Consider the following 18,346-nt stretch of genomic DNA (forward strand, 5'->3'; position numbering starts at 1 on the left):
GAGCCCTAAGAGGGGTGGGGAGGTGGGAAGGTGTGATGAGTTGTGAGTAAAACTCTGGATTTTTCCAGAGGCTTTGTTTGTTTGTTGCTGTGCTTGTTAGTTTTGAAAGCATCATCCTCTTTCCACTCTAAAGAATTAATGTTACTTCCACACAGTAAACCTAGGCGAATATGGTTTCTTCATGCAAGCCCACATCATTTTTAGCCTGCTTTGAAGGACCCTGACTTTGCCTCCGGGCAAATCCAGAGGCAAGGTTTTGAGCTGGTGCATAATGGCAGGGACTTGCAGAGGCGAGGGGAGACCTTCCCTCCAGAGCAGCAGCAGATGCGGCTTGTGGGCGAGCGGATTGCTGACGGCAGCGCTGAAGTGCTGGTTGGAAAGGGGCGTCTGGAGGTCTGGTCCAGCTCCTGCTCTTCACCAAACTGCTGCCAGCACGTGCGGTGAAATTCCTTTTAGAGGAGGAAGAAAAAGGTGATGGGGGTATAACCAAAGATATTGTTGTATTCTAACCGAAGGAACCTTTGGAAGTGCTAATAGCGAGAGGAGGAGTTGAAAGGTTTGACGTTGCCACTTCTTAGCAGCATTTCTCTGAGAATTTAAGAGGAGATGAATTCTGCTGAAGTGACCTTTTTTTCACCTCTTACTGGCTCTTGAAAAGCCTGGGGTCCCTGAGCCATCCACACAAACACCCAAATAATGAAAAATCCAAGTGCACATGCTCCAAGGGATAGTTAAGCATCACTAGAAAGAATTCTCATCACTGCTATTATGTTAGAGGGCAGCAGTTCCTAAGGAAAATTGTGGGGTTTTCCATTTTAATAACTTCAAAATGCTCTCAATCTACCCATAAGGAAAATGTGATAACTCCTAAATAACTAACTAGAAGTTTTTTGAAGCCAGGAATATCTTTATTGCTGTCCTTTTCAATACGTTTTCCTGTTACTTAAGGATTTTGTTGAAACTTAAAAATAATACTTAGATAAAGTATCTGATCTTGCCAAGTCCTGTATTTTTCTGTAGAAATACAGGGTAATTGAAGATCACAGAATCACAGAATCTTAGGGATTGGAAGGGACCTCGAAAGATCATCTAGTCCAATCCTCCTGCCAGGGCAGGAACACCTAGGTGATGTTACACAGGAAGGCGTCCAGGCGGGTTTTGAATGTCTCCAGAGAAGGAGACTCCACAACCTCCCTGGGCAGCCCGTTCCAGTGTTCCGTCACCCTGACTGAGAAGAAGTTTCTTCTCAAATTTAAGTGGAACCTCTTGTGTTCCAGCTTGAACCCATTACCCCTTGTCTAACTGTTGGTTGTCACTGAGAAGAGCCTGGCTCCATCCTCATGACACCCACCCTTTACATATTTATAAACATTGATGAGGTCACCCCTCAGTCTCCTCTTCTCCAAGCTAAAGAGCCCCAGCTCCCTCAGCCTTTCCTCATAAGGGAGATGCTCCACTCCCTTCATCATCTTCATTGCCCTGCGCTGGACTCTCTCCAGCAGTTCCCTGTCCTTCTTGAACTGAGGGGCCCAGAACTGGACACAATATTCCAGATGTGGTCTCACCAGGGCAGAGTAGAGGGGAAGGAGAACCTCTCTCGACCTACTAACCACCCCCCTTCTAATACACCCCAGGATGCCATTGGCCTTCTTGGCCACAAGGGCACAGTGCTGGCTCATGGTCATCCTGCTGTCCACCAGGACCCCCAGGTCCCTTTCCCCTACACTGCTCTCTAATAGGTCATTCCCCAACCTATACTGGAACCTGGGGTTGTTCCTGCCCAGATGCAAGACTCTACATTTTCCCTTGTTATATTTCATTAAATTTTTCCCCGCCCAACTCTCCAGCCTGTCCAGATCTCACTGGATGGCAGCACAGCCTTCTGGCGTGTCAGCCACTCCTCCCAGCTTGGTGTCATCAGCAAACTTGCTGATAGTACACTCAATTCCCTCATCCAAGTCATTGATGAATATATTGATTAGTATTGGTCCCAGAACTGACCCTTGAGGCACTCCACTAGATACAGGCCTCCAACCAGACTCTGCCCCATTGATCACGACTCTCTGGCTTCTCTCCTTCAGCCAGTTTGCAGTCCACCTCACTACCCGATCATCCAGTCCACACTTCCTCAGTTTTGCCGTGAGGATGCTGTGGGAGACGGTGTCAAATGCTTTGCTGAAGTCAAGGTAGACCACATCCACTGCTCTGCCATCGTCAATCCACCTTGTTACGTCTTCATAAAAGGCTATGAGGTTGGTCAAACACGACTTCCCCTTGGTGAAGCCATGCTGACTGTCCCTGATGACCCTCTTATCCTTGATATGTTTTAAGATGGCACCAAGGATAAGGCACCAAGATGCTGTTTTTTCATTTTAAAATTGGATGTACAACAGATAAAATGTGAGCTTCAGAAGAGGCTGTTCTGGAAAGGAAGCGAACTTGAGAAAAATGGGAGACTTAACAGGAATTTTTTTTAGCCTTCCTCTTAGCACAAAGTGTTCTTGTTACACTTGCTGACCCAGTTGTTTCACTGTTATTTCAAAGCGTACTTATTTTCTCTTAGTTGTTTTTTTTTTCTTTCTATATTGTTGGAGGAGTAATGCGCAACATTTGCCTGATGCCTGACATTAGATCAAACAGTCGTATCTCTGCCTTCCTAAATGCAAGTGTTTTCTTGTAATACTATTTCTTAGGGTTTTTTTGGAAAAGGATAACCAGTATTTTTCTGTTTTGGTAGATGAACATCTATCAATAGCACCGTGCAATACAATCAGCATTTCAGTGCTGTCCCTGTTGGGTCTTTTGTATTTACGGGGCGAGGAGGGGAAGAAATCCCTGATCACCGGGTTGTTTTCTGTGCAAACACTGGGAGAATGCTGGGACCAACAAGGCTGAGCTGACCTTACGTGCTGGCCTGTTCCCTGCCGCTGACTGTCATGTTTCAAAGGTTAAACTAACTGTGGATGAAATGTAATCAGTCGTGCGCTGGATCCTTTCCAGATCACGCTGGAGGAGTGCAATAACCAGCATTGTTAGCTTTGGGAGGGCCAGAGCCAGAGGTCATTACCTGTGTGCGTCTGAGCGTGAGGAACTAACTGCCTTTCCTGCTACCTCCCACGTATATTTATTTAAATCTTATCTGGAATTGTTATCCTGCTGGACCATGCCTTTTTTTTTTTTAATGGCTGTTTATTCTTCGTACACTGTAACTTTCATCTTTCTGTTGATTTCTCAGAGTTTCTGTGAGATCTCAACCCCTGTCGTTAGACGGGATCCGGATCGATATCTGGGGAAGCAGAACAGGCTGCCCAGGGGGGTTGTGGAGTCTCCTTCTCTGGAGACATTCAGACCCCGCCTGGACGCCTTCCTGTGTAACCTCATCTGGGTGTTCCTGCTCCGGCAGGGGGATTGGACTAGATGAGCTTTCAAGGTCCCTTCCAATCCCTGACATTCTGTGATTCTGTGAAAAGGCTGGAAGAAAGAGTTGCTGCGTTGTTAGATGACAGCCTAAAATAAACCAGGGTAAACCAAACCACACTCTTAAGGCAAAGACATACTGCACCAACAGAGGAAAGATGGTCTTTAGTAAAGGTTCCTTCCTTCACTGGCGGGCACAAAGGAAAAGAGCTGGCATGGTTGGAAACTCGTGAGGGACAGAGAGCAAGCGTGGGAGGAGGAGGTGGAACAGAAGCACCAAAGTGAAGATAGCATCTCTGAGAATTGATGTCCTGTTTCTTTCTATGCTCAAGCACTCATTTTCCCTAGCTCTGTGTCTCATTTGTGTAGTACTTTCAGTCCTCTGCATTCAGATCTGCAGCAAGAGTCTGTTCCCTGCATCAGATAAAAAGGCTTTCTGGAAGGCACCAGAAGCGTGTAGCATATGGTAGGGAAGTACTGCTTATTGTCACGTTAGGAATTTCAAGGGTGACAGGCAGAGAAGCCAGTATTTTTTCTCCCCACTTAGCTTTTACAGAACCCCTTCTCTGAAACTGTGTGCAATAAGAATAGTCTCAAGTGGGGAACAAAAAATTGTCTTGCTTTTGAATTCTGTGGAAAGGTTCCTACTCCATCAAAGTGTGTTGTTTTCTTTATAGACCAATGTATGGGTACGGCCTTGAAAATCAATACATTTAACAGCAATGGAGACTGTTGCCTGGGAAGAAGAGGGGGAGTAGATGGGGGGACTTCAATGTCAGAGCACGTCAGACTTAATAGACATGTAGAAAGGATTAGGTTATTTTAATATATGTCTTTGTATACACTCCTGATTGTTATGTTGTAATTAACAGCTGGAAATGTGAATGTGTTTTTCAGTTTATGCATTTTGCAGTAGTTTCTAAAGAAGCCCTGACAAGAATGGAGGCCTGTATTGGTTTATAGGAAAGTTGTCCCTGTTGAGATGAGTTCACTGTAAGTTGGTTATGATGTCAGGAGAAGAAAATGCTGTTATCTTCCTTAGCCCACCTTTACCAGACTCTCTCAGGATTGTAATCACAAGCAGAGAGAGCTTCTTATCACTGTTTCCAACTGTTGCCTACTCCTGTACTTCAAGAGTAGAAAAATCTTTTCCTTACTTGTGTCTTCATGAGATATCCTCTACATTTCAGTGTGTGCAAGAGAGGGCAAGGTGTTCTCTTTCTATTTACTTTTCTTACAAAATTCTTATTTTTGAAAGGCCTTTTCTTTCCTTGACTGATTTTTTTTTTTTTTTCTTTTTTTTTTTTCCCTTCCCCGCCTCCCCCCTGCTTTCTCTCCATGCCAGAGCACTGGAGATGGGGAAGAACAGATCAAAAGTACTAATGACTGTCTTGTCCTTGTGAAACCTAAATATTCTTCTTTCTCAGTCCTGTGTCTTTTACCTGGCCCTTTGTCTACATTAGATTTCTTTTTAACTGTTCAAAGACCAGTTTGGTTTCTCCACCAACCTTGAAGTAAAATGCTTCAATATCCACTTCTAGAAATGCTCCTGAACTTTTAGCATGCCAAGCAGTGTCTGCATTAGGAATAATTTCTGCATGTATGGTTTCTACTCTGCTGAGATAACTATTCTCATGTCTGCTATTTGTGACCCAAAATTTTGCTCAGGTGAATTTCTAGGGAGCTCCGTGGGCATAGTGTAAGTCTTTATTTGGAGGCCTTTTCAACAAAAGCAGTTTTAATGTGAGAGAAGATGTATGTAGACCTGAACTGCAATCATAGAGGATGTAGATCAGCGTGAGTAGTGAAGATGCCCTAATCTGTTTGTGGTTTTCCTATCACATGTGTAAGAAGCCCATCGGTTTTCCAGTGTATGAAGGGGTCTCTGTTCCAGGGACCTTCTGCCAGCTCTGCTGAGTGACCTTAGGAACAAGAAGCCAGTTTCCTCTACCTCCCAGGTGTTCAGCTGCCCAGAACTGGGTCCATGGCAATCCCAGCTGAGGGAAGACTTGTGAGTCAGGTACTTGTCCCTATGTAAAAATAAGTAGAATTCCTCAAAGAGATAAAGGCTTTCACATTAGCATTTTTAGGAAGGTCTGGCCACACTATGTCTTTCTGCACAAACAACAGCAGTTAAGCAGCAAGTCCTGACAGGGTTTCTGTTTTGCTGGAATATTTTAGTGATGAGAGAACCCAGAGCAACACAACTTGAAATACCCTTGCTTGGAAAAGCCCTTTGTAACTGAAATATGGAGTCTGCTTGGATTAAATGTCTGAAGATTTTTTTTAATATTCTGATCAGCTCACCCTTTTGTCTAGGGCGCTCTGACATGACATTTTTATTAGAAAGATGCTGTGAAAAATCACTAATGGTAATGTCTAGCCACTAATGTCTGTGACTACCAAGCAAAGATCATGTTTGCTCTCTGCAGTATAAAGACCAGCTGCATTGAAGTGGGTCACGTTATTTGATTACTAGCTGCATCCATCTTCATATTCAGACTGGCCGATGGCTATAAATACATAGAATACCTCAAGTTGGAAGGGACCTGTAAAGATCATCGAGTCCAACTCCCTGCACCTCACAGGACCACCTAAAACTAAACCATATGACTAAGAGTCTTGCCCAGACACTCCTTGAACTCTGACAGGCTTGGTGCTGTGACGACGTCCCTGGGGAGCCTGTTCCAGTGACCGGCCACCTTCTCAGTGAAGAACATTTTTCTAGTGTCCGGTTTGAACTTCCCCTGATGCAGCTTAATTTCCTCTCCTTGTGTCCCATCACTGGTCACTAGAGTGGAGATCAGCACCTCCCCTTCTACTGACCCCCTTGCAGAAGGTGTAGCCTGTGATGAGGTCCCCTGTCAACCTTCTCTTCTCCAAGCTTTGTTTCTCCTGATGGCAGTATGTTGGCACAGATCTCCTTGGAGGATGTGCACATTGTATAACTACGTGTCTGCATTATATTTCTCCCCTTTCAGATATGTTTAGTGCCTCTGGATTTTTGCAAAGTCACCAGGTAGCAGAATGCATCTGCAGAAGTTTATTTATGGTGAGCCTTTCACTGAGCCTTGATAGCAGGATCTCCATGTCAATGCATACCATATATTTGTATCTGGCCGCAGCCGTAGGTTGGGTTTTTATGCTGTCCCTCTTAGGCCCAGCTGAGCTGTTTCTTCTGGGTGTATTTTCTCTGCACTCGTCGCTGAGAAGAATCAGTTAGCTGTGGATGCACATGCTTGTGAAATCCCATCCCTATTGAAGTTGACAGGTTTAGTTGCTACACATGTACATAAAAAACCCACACAGGTAAGGAACGTTGTTGTGTTAAAGGAAGGCCTGTTTCCTCGTCGTGTGTGAGGTTTCTGTACTCTGTGCTAGCAACGGGAGATGCACAGAGCGCAGCCAGCAAGCTGAAATGTTCTCCATGTGCCACAATGTTCCTCAGAAATTTTTTCTAGCCCATGCATATTTCATAGCAGGGCATTTTACTGTCTTGTGGAGAAAGAAACAGACCTGTTTTGGCTTTGAGTATATAGAATTCTTCATTGTATAACACAAAATTGTGGGAAATTTTCCAGTTTTAGCCCGGAAAGTTTTGACCTTTCTTTCTCTAGTGCCTACATATTCCTATGGACTTCTGTATCTCAATTTTGCAGTTTGGTCCTCATGATTACAGTATGCCCAGACCTGTTCAGGATAAAAATCCTTTATTAAGCTTCAGGTAAGGAATATAATGCAACTCTTTCCTCTGGTGAGAGTGTAGGAGACACGCATGCGAGGAGATGGGGACCAGGGAGAGAAAGCGAATTACATGAGAATATTTGCGGTCTGTGCGTTCTCTGCAGGGGACTTTTAAATACAGATAAAACGAATGAATCTTCCTTTTGTCAAGCCTAGCAATACGTGTTAAGTCTTTGAACTGAAACCCATCTTAACAGATTTTAAAATCATTATTAAGCCTTTAAAAAGTCTCAAAGATTCAAAGGCAAGGAGGCCGGTTTGCCTTTTTAAGCTATACAGCGTTCAGGAATGCATTACTTCAGGAGCTTGTTCAGGTCGTCTCACTGTCACAGCTTCATTGCTTCGAATGTCACTTCAAGTAGGAGCAGTTTTTTATAACTACACAGTAAACTAAAGATGGCTTAATGGAAATGATTTCTTCATGTGTCAAAATGACCCCTTTGTTTCTCATTTTACTTTTTTGTTGCCTGCAGCTAATCTGCTTTTTGGGTTATCAGATCCAAGCATCTTACAATGCTGACTCTAGCAGCGGCATTCAGCTGGAATGCTGCCTTTTGTTTACTGGTTTCACCAGGCCTCCAGTGCTTTCTTTGGTCATCTGGTGGCTCCACTAATGTGATTTGCACTCCCAGGCTCTGCAGGTAGTCAGGGGCTTTTATAAGGGAATTAGAGGAAGGCCTGCCACCCTGGTTGCTAATGAATCCACAGGGTATTTCTTGGTTTTGTTTTGTTTTTCCAGCTTTTTTTTTTTTTTAATCTGTTTGTGGTTTTGTGGAATTTTGCTCTGCTCTGACTTCAGTTCCTAAAGTCACTTTACCTGGCTGTGCTGATGTTCATGTTGTTCAAAATAGAAGTACCAAATCCATTTGATCGGAATGTGCATTCGGGGTTTTCTCAGAATTTGAAAATAAATACAGAAAAATAGATGGCTACACAAATACTTAAAACTTATTTATTACAATAAATAATACACAAAATTTGTTCATGGTACTACTGGATGTGGTAAGAAGAGGTAAACCTCTGCCTTCCTTTGGGAAAGTTCTTTCTATTAAAATAACTGATGTTGGCATGCATAAAGAAGTTCAAGTGTTTTGCTAATGAGGCTGCAGCTGGAATAGTAAAGTTTTGCAAGCACACAGAAGTAGATGCAAGTTTAAAAACACTGTCAATGCAGTCTTATCATTTTGAGCCAGTGGAGGACATAGTCAAGTAAATACTGCATTATAGATTTTGCAAAAGCAAAGGGTTTTTTTAGTACAAAAAGGATATATATAGTCAAAAGAGAATATATGTTGAAAACATCTTGTACTCTTTTTTTTTTTTAAAGCAGAGAATGTCAGACTCTGAGGAGTTAAGTTGGGGAGAATGTCAGATGCTGAGTAAGATTTCATTCCTTCTTATATCCACAACCTCTTATTTAAGTATCTTTGTGGATTTGAGTGGGGGCTAATAGACTGATTAGTGTGTTCTTTTTTTCGGATTAACCCTGCAGTTTTGTTAGGGCCAGCATTTGGATTGCACAAAAACAAGCACAATGTCAATGTTTTTAAAGCTTCAAACTAGTCTAATTAAGACTCAACCTACAGTGACAGGTTCTGCATATTTTTCTCTCTTCATGAAATGTTCTTTATCTGTTTCTGTTGTTTTAGAAAGGAAGATACCAAATTGGTGATAAAACCAAAACCTGAAAAGGACTTTGGAAATAAATGGGCCTTTTCCGTGCAAAAAATAGATAATATTGAATTTATTTTTTTTATTATTTACCTCAATAACAAGTCCATCTATTTATGAAAGTCTGAAGTATTTAGACTGATAAGAGTTGTATCACTGATATGTGGTGTATAGGGTTGGGTCTTAAGAGTAGAAGCAAGCTTTAGAAAAACTGAAGTACACAGGCATGTTTCAGTGCCCTCACTTTGTGCCATTCTGCAATGTTTAAGCTGTAGGATTTATCTGTGATGTCTGGAGGGGGCATATGTTTCATTTGTATATGCATGTGTTTGTATTTTTAACATGTTAACTAAATATTGGAGTATTAATTTATCTTCAAAGATTGTCAGTAATGTTGTTGAGTTGGTGTTTTTGCTCCAGAAAAATCATGTAGAAATTCAGGTGCAGGGTTTTTAACAGTGGACATATAAAGCAAGAGGATATTGATTGAGTTTTACTAGGTTGACAGCAGCATGGAAGGTCCTTGTAACCCAGAAGTTTGTGACCCATGAAATCTCAGTTTTCCTTCTATTGGTAATGTATCCTGAAGTGCAGAGGACTGAAAAATGCATCCTGCACAACCTAACCATTGATTATTTACAAAGGGAAAATTATTTTGGACTTATTGCTAAAAATGTGTTTGATACTAGTAAATATAAGGGGTAGGTTTAAATTACATCATTTAAACGAATGTTCCCTCAGCACAGATTCACTGAGGCAACAGCTGATAACTTGCACGTATGCATAAGGTCCTCTGTATTTTTATTTGAAATGAGGATTTTGGATGCTTGGCCATTTTGCTGACTCAGCTTCATCAGCTTGGATGCCAAGAAGCAGAAATCAAAGTTTTGCTTTATAAATTGTACTTGAGTCTGATCGAAGGAGATAAATGACAGTGAGGAATCGGGCAGAGTTATCTCTAAAAATGGTAAATATCCAAAGTTACTGAAAACGAGCCTGTAACACTCACGTGCACCAGCAGGCAGATTTTACAGCTCTGTCCAGAGCACAGAAGGAAGATAAATCATGGCCATCCCCCTCTCATTTTTGAAATGGTTCAACCCTGGGGTTTAGCTGAAGGACTTAAAGAGGTTTTGAAGTGCAAATAGACTGGTGAAGGGTAAACCTTTTCAGAGTTTCATTTAGATGGATCTTTTTTTTTTTTTTCTATGTGGATTTCTGGCACCAGCTGAGATCTGGAAGGCCACAGGATTTTTTTGTTTGTTTGTTTTTGATCAATCAAGCAAGCAGAACTTGCCATGGGAGTGTACATTCTCTGCATACATATTGATCCTATTGTGTCTAAAAGTAGTTAATTTAATCGGGGCTTTTTGAAATGTTTCCCGGTAAGACTTGCATTAATGGACTATCATTTCAAGGTCATGTTTCAGTGTCAATAACTTCACAAGAATGGCAGAAGTCACCTGTAAGTGTAATAACAATAGTTCAGTTATGCCATGTTAAAATTGCGTTAGAATGAGGACTAATTTTACATGTGTGCATGTAAACATGTTCAGCTTTGATTGAAAAATGTTGTTCTCATTAAATGAGAGATTTTCAAAGCAGCCTGGTGTTACTAAACACATCAATGCCACCAGTTGTGTTATTGTTCACAACTGGTTGGATCAGTACCCTTGGCCTGCCCTGTTGCATATGGAGTTTGGCTACAAGAACCTATTTTACACCTTGTCTCTTCTATCAAAATGCTTGGAGTGTCAGAGTTTTTATTCAGCGCTCTTTCTAGTAGTTTTGACCTTTTACCTCACTCTTTGTCTTGTTTAAAAGGAGCAGCATGCAGAAGATGGATTGCATATTAACTATAAACACTTCTCTCTACTGTGATAAATATTTGGAGATACAACATGTAAAGACTGTCTGTATGATAAGAAGCCCATTTAAGTGCAGAGTATAGATTTTATAAGGCAGGATACAGTTTACTACTTCTTGGTCAGTATCTGATTCCAAGAGCTTCGAAGTATTTCTGATGAAAGCGTTATATATTTTCATTATTTTTTTTCCTGGGAGGATGTGAACTGCAGACTTTATTTGCTTCTTTGATTTGATTGGGTTAGAAGGAGCTTTAGAAAGTTATCCTGGACATGGTGACACTCAAGGTACAATAGAGTCATGAAGATAATTACTGGTACAGGACTGAGAGTCCATGTGGACTGAGAAGGCTGGAATGTGAGGCGGAAAGTCTTGCATACAGCTCTCAGTCCTGTACCAGTTAATTATCTTCTGTAGAGTTTCCGATGTGTGTTTTCCCTAATTGAATGGGATTTTATCAAATATTAAAGTACCAGGTCATTTGTTGGCTCAGAATGTGAGAAGAACTCTAAATGTGGTGTGGGGTCCAGAGGTGGGATCTGCTTTAGGAAGGACCAAACTTGAGTGGTTGTTAGTTTAATTTCCATATATTGGATATCCAAAATGGTACTGGAAAATCACCTATATTAAAAAATGGTGTATTTATACTTTACTTCTGTATTTAGTCTGGTGGTTTGATGTTGGCCCTGCTATCAGAGTGCAATAGAAAGATTCCAGATCAGGATAGAGACCTAAATTCATAACTCATCACAAATTAGTAAATATGGCTAAATAAAATTAATAAATAAGGCTAAAGAAGTGCATATTGTGATTTTTCCCTGACTGTACATTGCATGGAAGATGTTTGGTTAATAGGCCCCCTATCTTGGTCTCTCTTTTACAATTCTAGCTTTTATGTTCATTAAACTCACATGTTGTCAATCTCATGTACTGTAATGATGTTTTTTTTCCTGTAGTGTTTGAAAACTGAACGTGTGATGCTGTTTAAAGCTTTGCTGAGAGAAATGGGAATTCTTTGCATCTCATTGTAGAGAAGGGATTCCCTGCATTTGTGGCATCACTTTTGTGAATATGTCACTGAGAGATGGTAATATTGACTTTTCCTTTGTTAAGTAAGAGGTTTCTAGCACCACCCAGGACTCCTGTCTCTTCACTAAATCGTGTTCCACCAACTGGATAGAGAATTTGGGGCATATTTCAAGTCAGCGCTTTTTGCTTCAGTCTTGTTAGTCACAGAGAGCAGGTCTTCCTTTAGAAACAGGCATCGTTCTGTAGATGGGGATGTGGGTGTTGGCTGGAAAATCTATCATTCTAATTTGATTTTTTTTTTTTCTAAATGGTGTGTGCTCAAATGTCAAAACACTGGGGGGCTGTTACTTGCAAACTGCAGATTTATCAAGCAGCCACAACATTAAAGTAATCTTACTCCAGTTACCGTATGCATTTGTCAAGGACACAGGCTTGCATGATGATTCTGAATTCCTGGAGAATTTAACTGAGCAACAGCTGGTCTGTAGGATGTGTAGATTTTAACAAGGTGATGTTTGTGTTTTGGCGAAGGACTTGTGTGACATGCTGCTGAAACTGTTCCAAAGTGCCTTCTTCCTCCTGTCAAGTCTGTAGTGATCTTGAGACAGTTTTTGTGTGAAATTTCTCCACTCTCTCTGTGCTTCTTGATTTTATCACAGGTAAACTCTACAAAATTCTTCCATGGGGTGTTAGGAGAAAAAAAAAAAAGGTCATCAACACCACTAACTACAGCTGCAGCAGAAAGAATACTCTTTTTGGCCTTTAATTGTGTCAGATTCCTTTTCTCCACAATTGTTTTTGTTTTCTTTCTTTCTTTTTTTTTTTTTTTTTTTTTCCTCCCTCCACTTGAGAGAGGTTTATGGTGCCCTGTCCGTCAGGATAACCCTGTCTTAGGGTTGAAGTTGTATTTCTCGCTGAGTTCCTAGAGGTGATGTTATCTTTTGTTCACTTGGCAGTATGGTCATTCCTAAGAGCATCTGTCACTTCAGGCATTGTAAGATGGATGAGTCTCAAGTGAACTGCTGGTTGAAGCAAATGGTGAAAATAAGACAAGGGGGCTGGGGGTCTTGAGAGGGGCCGAACAACAAGGAAGCACTGTTAGAAATCAAAAGTAAGCCAGGCGGTAGTGGAAGAAGGAGCCAAGATGGATCACGTGTTAGCAGATCCCACAGGTCTTGGAAATGAAGATTGCTGACTGATGAATTCTGAAGAGATCTTCTGCGTCTTGACAACAATGCTGCTGATTTGTTTCCTCCTTCATTTGCAGATAGGGGAGGATCAGAAGGAGATGGTCTGAACATCAGATGAAGAAACGGTATTTTTGTCACGTTGTGTTGTAAGGTTAGGATAAAATAATGGTGCAAATAATCAGAAAAAGGGTTACTAATATTTTGTGTGTCTTAAATATTGTGTGAGTATGTGTCAGTACTGAGTGGGTATGTAACAGTATAAAACCAAACCAGCGTATCAGCAGTATCGCTTTTGGAAAAAAACAATAAAATTTGTAGCTGTTTGTATTTCAGAAGGTACTTAATGCTTTTAAAAGAGGGAAGCTTCACTACAGTATCTCTGATTTAGCTGAACTAATTGAGTTAGACATTTTAAGAGAAAGAAAATGGTGTTTAAAAAAAAACCAAAACAAAACAAATCCCAAGAAAACTCCCCCCCAAAGCCACTGACAAGCAAATCCATCTCCCCCACCCCGCCAAGCTGAGCAAAGGTCTGTGTGTGCAAAAGCAGCAGCTAAGGACAAAAGGCACTTTACAGCCCAGTGTGTGTGTGTCAAGGTTTGGGAAGGGTCTAGGAGGATCTTGGCTTGAAAAATTATTTTGTCACACTATTGGCATTGGTCCATAAGGGGAAGCACCGGTTGAAAGGCGAAGAAATTAAGATGATTAGAAGCTTTAAAGCTTCACAAATGGTAGAGTATCTCTCTTCTCAATGGATGTAAATAATAGATGAAAGACCGAGAGTGACAACAAAGGATCAGGGCGTTTAAGAGAATGTGTGCAGCCTGAATAGAGGTCCGTGGCCTAGGGCCAAAGGTCTTAGCTTTGAGTGTAATTAGAAGAAAATACAAAAATGTCATTATTAGCAGGTGAAATGTTCAGCACGTGTCCGAAAAATAGCAATTTCAGAGGCAGGAGCTGTTGGAATTGGATTACTGACATTCTGCCATCACCGGAGGCTCTGCAGGGCCCTACAGTTTGGAGGGGAGCTGTCTGCTGCCCTTGCTGGCCACCTGCCGTGGATTCACTCGTGGCGTGGCGGGGATGCACCGTGCAGGGTGGCACCGGCCGTCCCTGGCAATAGAGTTGTTTAATGTCTTTCCTTGGAACACAACAATCCTACCCAAAACTCCTCCTGAGCGAGAGGTGAGGGTTACAGGCTGAGTTTTAAAAACAGGAGGAAGGGGAGGAAGCTTAAAGCTATATTGATCTTAATTTTAAATCCTGGGTTCTGAATTCTAGGTGTACACCTGAAAGAGTCACGTTCGCTCAGGTTTTGACAGCAGGCCTTAAGGCTGTGGTCCCAGCTTTAAGCCTAAAATCCTGTTTGTGAGCACCAGGGAAAAATCCTTTAAATCTTTTGGCAAAAATATTGTCCGTTTCTATTGAGAAACCAAACCAGCTTGTGTGCCTAAGACAGCCTTGTCAAAGTCCAATCAATGATAACTTACTTTAAAGCTTTTCCTGATGTTAATTACTGCTCTGTACAGCCGTAGGTATTTTAGGAGTTACTCTTTTGCATGCTGCCTGCTCTACCATTGTTGCCATTCTTTGAGGTATTTCTGGTGTATTCTCTTTTATAAATTGCAATTTCTATTAGAAATGTTTTCACTTAAATACCTTCAGGGGATGTCAGATGTGACAGCAACCAGCTAATTCTGACTTTATTTTGAACATTACTCTCCAGTTCAGTGTAAATAACTGCTCACCCATTTAATTTGTTTCTTTTTAAACCAATAGTAAAATAATTACTTCTACATTATAATCTATTTTATATGTTTCTGTGACAGTTCACTTTCTCATATTGATGTGCTAAGTTCCTAATACTTCAGATAGTGACATCAGTGCCAAAAATGTACAGATTCTGTGACAAACTTGTGCTTTACATGTGGCAGAATGCAGAGAAGCAGCCATGCAGCTTCCCCCAAGTATACCTGTAAAAAAAACAGATGCTTTTTTAAGCGGTCAGCCTTCATTTCCCCACCCCAGTTCAGTTTTCACCCTAGATAGGCAGGTTTTGTTGGCTTGTTATAAGCTGTATGTTGGCATGAGTCATTCTTATTTTTTTTCTCCCTTATTTTTCAGGTGTTCAGGAGTTTTAAACAACTTTGCAGCAAGGCTTCATGAACTCTTAGCTGCACCCTTTAATCATGACTGCATTTCAGATAGGCTAAAAGGAATCTGCGAAGGTACTGTACTTGGCTTTCCTAATAGACAATAGATGGTATGTTTGCGCTCAGCATCTGTGCTTTCATTTCCATTGACTGCATTTTAGGAACAGCGTGGACTGTAAATAACAATTTCATTTTTGCTTTGAGCATGTACAACCTCATGAGTTCTCAAAAAATCTTGAAATCTAGTTCGTATAATTAAACAGCCTTCATCAAAGAGGGCTGATTTGTGCCTTTATTTTTTTCTTATATATCCGCAATGAGGTCAACATCATTATTTCATGGCAGTTCTTTTGAAGTGGTAACAGTTTTCTTCTGCTGTTTTACTTAGAAGCACTGCAAATACCTAAGGAAATAGCTAAATATACGGTTTATGCGCTTGGAGGGTGGACATTTGTTTGTTTGTTTGTTCTCTCAAAGTGTTTCAAACAAATGGGAAGAAGAATGCAGATCTTTGTAATGATGGGGATAGCTTTGTGCTTCCAACTGAGATTCTTTTTATTTATTTATTTTTTTTTCCCCCTGACTTCTTCAAGGTGGGAGGCTCGTCTCAGGATACAATATTAGGCTCGCATAGTTTCTTGTTGCATTTAAATAGCCAGCGTACCCAGAAGGCTATTCCTGCTTTATGACCTGTTTTATCCCTGGGGCAAGGGCAGCACGGAGCAGAGCCAGGGGGTCATGGCCACAGCCCGGCTTCTCAGCGCCACTGGCGGGTCCCCAAAACCTGTCTGCAGGAACATCTGCTCGGCAACATCTGGAAGATGCCAGGAGTGTGGAAGAAGAGGGGGGAACCTCTAGGATTTTGCTTGGCCAGGTGCTAGGAGGAAGCAACATTAGCCTTTTTGATGGGGGGGGGGGAGGCCAATTCTGTGGCCCTGAAGTTAGGCCAAACAATTGGGGAGGTCAAAGGACAGCTGAGTGCGGTCAATGAGACACCCTGGGGTGTATTTTGTTACTCAGTAAAAGGAGCAGCATCCTAAAACCCTAAAGGATTCTCTTGAAAATCTGTGTTGTGAAAAGGTTTTATGAGTCTGATGGCAAAAAGTGCTGATTTAGCTAAGGAATGCTTGCTTTTGTCTCAATGAAAGGCTAATCCTTACCCAACGCTGGCAGCTATTATAGTGCAGTCAATGTGGGGCTGAAAGGACAGTTAGAGTAGAAGTGTACTTTGGGATCCCAAATGTTTATCATTTTAATGGTTCTGTAACTGAAAAGGTTTCTGAACTTTCACCTTTGATCCTGAAATTTATACCATGAGCAAAATATTTGAAAAAGTAAAAAAACTTCACGTACAAATTAAAAGATGGAGTTGCTTAGTGAGCTGTGCCTGACCTGTTACTCTGTATCCCCTGACAAATTAGCTTTAGATTATCAAGACACTGCCTAGTTTAAACTATAACTCCTTTTAATCTAGTAACGCTTATTAATTTTTTTTTTTTTTAAAGAGTTGGTTTTCTGGTCTTGAGCAATTTTTGCTGTTCTTGTTTCAATGATGACCGAAAAAAGTAATAGTTTTTGAGCAATTAATTCCTATAATTTGTTTAGCGTTATCTTTCTTTAAAGCGATAGCTTATTAACACTTAGCATTTGTCATAGAAACAGATAAGAAATCAATGTCAGAGCCAAGACCTTGTAAATAACCCGAAAGGAAATGTAATAATGGCTGTCTTCACCAGAGAGGTGGTGGGGGAAGGACCAGGCATGTGGCAGAAAAGGTTCAGTGCTTTTTGTTTTCCTTTGGAAGGAGGGTGTTGCTGCAAGACACAACTCCGGGGCCTCCAACTCTTTGGCCCTACTGTCTTACACAAACACTCATTGTTGAAATAGGAAGAAAAAGAGGCTCGGGAGCCAGCGGTGGTGGCATTTTTATAGTGACTAACCTGATGTTTCATCGTGGTCTTTAAAAGAATACCATAAGAAGAGTGTAAAAGAATAAATTGCTTAATTTTCAAAGGGAAAAAAAAGATCAAAAAAGTTGACAGGGTTTTTTTTTTAATTTTTTTTTTTTGAAAGAGGCATGCTTGCAAAATACAGCTCTCCAAAGAGCTTAATTTTTAAACTTTTTAGAAGTAATCTATTCAGATGCGTAGCATTGATTTATGTCAAGGTTAAGGCACCTTTAAACAAATAAAGTTGGGAATGGATAAACCTACTAAAATACAAATGGCCTATTAAACACAGAAGATGTTTGTATAGCATTCAGGTTGCTACAAAACTGACACGTCTTGAAATTCTCCTGATAACCCCTTCTAAATTCATCAGGAAACGATAGCATGTGTGTTTGAGGGGCACACAAAGGAGCGGCCAGATAGGACAGGGATGGAAGGTCAGGACTTAACTTTGACTTTCTAGGCTTCAGCTTCATGCTTTTGCAATAAGACAATAACAAATGAAGAAAGCATTAAGGTGATTTATTTATCAGTGAGATTGGACTGGCTTTTGTTGCAGGAATTCAATGAGTTGTCTGTTTGAATCTCTTTTCAAATTTATCCCTATAAACAATGAATATAACATTTTACACATATTTATATGGAATTAAGTGCTATATAAAATAAACTGTATAATAAAACTGCTTAGAGAAATACATATTTGAGCTATAATGCTAAATTTTGTTTGTAGCCCTAGAATTTAATTACTCCAAGTGTGTAGAATGGAAGTATGTGGATTATTAAGATTTTTTTTCTCATCTACTGGAGAAAATTGTTCTGTATCTATAAAGTGTTTATTTATCAGGTGTTGGTTTGGGTTTTTTTTTCCAAGTTAATTTTAGCCCACAGAGAGAATGTTATACATAGCATTTATATTGTACTGTGGCAACAGTCATAGAAAAATACCATGAGCACAATTTTCTTGAGTGTCAGTATTTACTGAAAGTTTTATGTGCATGCCTTCAAGAATGCACAGAACCTGTGAATTTTCTGCGTTATTGACTCACTAAACCATAATAGCAGCTTTGGGAATCAGGATTGCCTCTGCCGCATGTTTATGTTGCAGGTAAATTAGGTCCGGCCTGTAAACATCATTGAGACTTTTCCTTTGGGGAGAAAAAGTAGAGAAGCACATCTAATGTCTCCAACAAATAATGTATTTCATTATCAATTTTTCTTCTTCCAAGACATAAAGATCCCATACACCATTTGTCATAGTGGGTGATGAGTTGTATCACAGAATAAATATAGGTATTAGAAACAGAATATTGGTTTTTACTCCTCTTAA

At 40.7% G+C, this 18,346-nt stretch overlaps 1 protein-coding gene across 4 annotated transcripts in view; it reads left to right on the forward strand.

The window, feature by feature from the left end:
• Positions 1–18,346, forward strand: part of GREB1L (GREB1 like retinoic acid receptor coactivator) — a 144,380-nt gene that overhangs the window by 47,608 nt on the left and 78,426 nt on the right. For 3 of the 4 annotated variants that reach the window (XM_065628448.1, XM_065628452.1, XM_065628450.1), the window contains exon 2: positions 15,042–15,145. The exons of the other annotated variant lie outside the window; for it this stretch is intronic. The gene's annotated coding sequence lies outside the window, so the exon portion shown is untranslated. The remainder of the gene's footprint in view (positions 1–15,041; positions 15,146–18,346) is intronic. 4 annotated transcript variants of the gene reach the window in all.

Source organism: Caloenas nicobarica, chromosome 2 (genome assembly GCF_036013445.1).
Source record: "Caloenas nicobarica isolate bCalNic1 chromosome 2, bCalNic1.hap1, whole genome shotgun sequence".
Classification (NCBI taxonomy): domain Eukaryota; kingdom Metazoa; phylum Chordata; class Aves; order Columbiformes; family Columbidae; genus Caloenas; species Caloenas nicobarica.